Source organism: Nycticebus coucang, chromosome 4 (assembly GCF_027406575.1).
Source record: "Nycticebus coucang isolate mNycCou1 chromosome 4, mNycCou1.pri, whole genome shotgun sequence".
In the NCBI taxonomy this organism is placed as follows: Eukaryota; Metazoa; Chordata; class Mammalia; order Primates; family Lorisidae; genus Nycticebus; species Nycticebus coucang.
The window spans coordinates 114,263,404-114,266,333 of record NC_069783.1 but is presented as its reverse complement, the minus strand read 5'-3'; the positions used below and the strand labels follow the sequence as shown (position 1 = coordinate 114,266,333).

The 2,930-nt window shown below is 44.6% G+C and overlaps 1 pseudogene; it reads right to left on the bottom strand.

Moving 5' to 3' along the window:
• Positions 1-865: 865 nt before the first annotated feature.
• On the bottom strand, positions 866-2,105 carry LOC128583983 (RNA-binding motif protein, X chromosome-like; annotated as a pseudogene).
• Positions 2,106-2,930: the final 825 nt, after the last annotated feature.

Below are 2,930 nucleotides of genomic sequence, written 5' to 3'. Positions count from 1 at the left end.
TTTTGTTCCATACAAATCCAACATGTTTACTCTTCCCCATTCCACCTTCAGTGTTGGTCGTTGGAACTTTTGTCCACAGTATTGACTATAAGCATTGGTTCTGATTTCTGAGGCAGAGAACAAAAGCAGAAATATGTTGTCTGTTCTAACTTCTTTACTCTATCACACATAACGAAGGAGGTCACAGTTGCTTTAGGAGTTAAAGAAACCAAGTTCTGTAGGTTAGTTATGATTAGGAGAATAAAGATTTTCTTTTTCTTCTTCTTCTTTTTTTTTTTGGCCAAACTTTTTATTTAGTATTCTGTAGTTGTTTAACACACACTTAAATGGTCTTACTGGGGGAGGGGAAAGGGGAAGTTCTTGCAGATTCCCAAGGAAATGTCAGAAAGGCAAAATATGGCCAGCATTATCCATTTGTTTTTTGGTTTTACTGGGTGAATAGTACTTTCCTTACATAGGCATCTGATCTCAGGCTTTTCATACTGAGAACATTGAGATTTCAGTTTGAAGACACCCTGAAATCCTAAGAGTAGTGTACCCTCTAACAGCTAGCTTGTTTGTATAGGCAGAACGATTCAGCTCTCCATTTTAGATGGCTAGATGTTTGTGGAAGATCTTAGAATTGCTTGCCTCATTTACTAGGAAAAAAAAAATCAGGAAGTGGCCTTTAGGGATACTTTTACTTGGAAAATTACAACACTAGTACAACAACTTAAGTCTTACACATTTAACATTTGCTTATTGAAAGCAATGTCAAAATCAAATAAAATTAAACATGTTTTACTTTTTTCCTCACAAGAACATAAAAATTATGGAGGGGAACTTAACAGGAAATTTAAAAAATGTAACACAATTAGTCCTTGGGTAGTTATGACAATAGTTTCCACTTTTTGTTTGTTTCTTTGAACAGGGATTTTTGGTCCAAAGTTTTGTTTCTTTCTAGTATCTGCTTCTGCCTCTCCCTCTATCAGATCAGCTTCCTCCACGGCCACCACCTCTTGGTGCTCCATGGCTTGAACTGCTGTAGGAATCACATGGAGGAGGGTACCCCCTTTCCATAGAAGGGGGAAGCCCTCTTTCTTGTCTGCCAACCCGATCAAGACCACTTGAGTAGAGATCACTTCGGCTGCTTGCGTAACCGTCTCGACTTCCACCATATCCGTCATGTGAGCTGCTGTAATCATCATAGTGACTGCTTCTACCATAAGATGGTGGGGCCCTCGGGTAGGTGGAGCACTATGTGAGTTACAGTAACTCTCATATGAGTCTCTGTAGGAACCTCCACTTGGATGATCTGAATAGTCACGATCATGACCGTATCCATCTCTATCACTATAGCCTCTTGATGGATAGTCATCACGTGAACTGGAATGACCATAATCACGGTAAGTATAATCTCTTGGTGGTGGTGCATAATCTCTTGTATCTCGAGAACTTGGATAGTTTCTGCTTGAATAGCTGTCTTTAGTAGAATATCCAACATCTCTTGGGGACAAATAAACATCTCTACGAGAGGGCAAGGGTTCTCTTCGAGGTGGGCCTCCTTAACTATCTCTTCCACGTGATACAGGGGCTCTTCCTCCCATTCCACTGCTACTGCGGACTGGTCCTGAAGGGGCAGATCTTTTAGGAGGAGGGCCCCCACTTTGTGGTGGTGGTCCTCTTTTTACTGGGAGTGGTCCCCTGGAAGAACTCATGTTAAAATTCATGGAATAGCCACCATCATCCATGTGCCCTCCCCGAGAGGGAGGTCCCCTGGTTCCTCCACTTCCTCCTCTTCCACCCCTAAGACCTCTCGGAGGGCCTCTGCTTCTTGGAGGTGGAGGTGGTCCACGTCTACCACTTTCAAATGATGAATTTTGTAGCTTGTTCCACTTTGATGGCTTTTACATCTAAAGCTTTCCATTCATGTCTCTGGCTGCATCTTTTGCATCTGCTGAGTTTTCAAAGGTGATAAAAGCAAATCCTCTGGATTTGTTGGTTTCTTTGTCTTTCATCAAGAGCACTTCCACTATTCATCCATATTTGCCAAATACCGCTTCAAGAGCTTTTTCATTTGTTTCTGTATTAAGCCCACCAATGAAGAGCTTTCCTGGGCAGTCTGCTTCAACCGTTTTTGTTCTGAGCGTGTCGGAGGCGTGAGGAAGGTTTCAAGCTCTTAAGAGCTCGCTGACAGGGCTTCCTAACAGCACCTCAGCACAACCCTGCGGCTGCCAGCTTCGAAGACCGAATGTAAAAGCCGCCAGCACTACTGTGCAACGAGCGAGAATAAGGATTTTCTTTCTTTTTTTTTTTTTTTTTGTAGAGACAGAGTCTCACTTTATGGCCCTCAGTAGAGTGCTGTGGCCCCACACAGCTCACAGCAACCTCCAACTCCTGGGGCTTAAGCAATTCTCTTGCCTCAGCCTCCAGAGTAGCTGGGACTACAGGCGCCCGCCACAACGCCCGGCTATTTTTTGGTTGCAGTTTGGCCGGGGCCGGGTTTGAACCCGCCACCCTCAGTATATGGGGCCGGCGCCTTACCGACTGAGCCACAGGCGCTGCCCGAGAATAAGGATTTTCTAAGAGGGTCATTTCAAAGTTATGAGGTGGAGAAACTTTGGGGTTTTTGACCTCAGAAGACAAATACACTATGGCTGGCATGGTGGCACACACCTATACTCCTAGCCCTCTGGGAGACTGAGGCAGAAGATAGATTAGGGTCAGGAGTACAAGTACAGCCTGAACAAAGAGGGACCTTGTCTTTACTAAAATTAGAAAAATTAGCTCAGCACCTGTGGCTCAAATGGCTCAGGCACCAGCCACATATACCTGAGCTAGAGGGTTCAAATCCAGCCCTGGCCCGCCAAACAACAATGATGGCTGCAACCAAAAAATATCCGGACGTTATGGTGGGCGCCTGTGGTCCTAGCTACTTGGGAGGCCGAGTC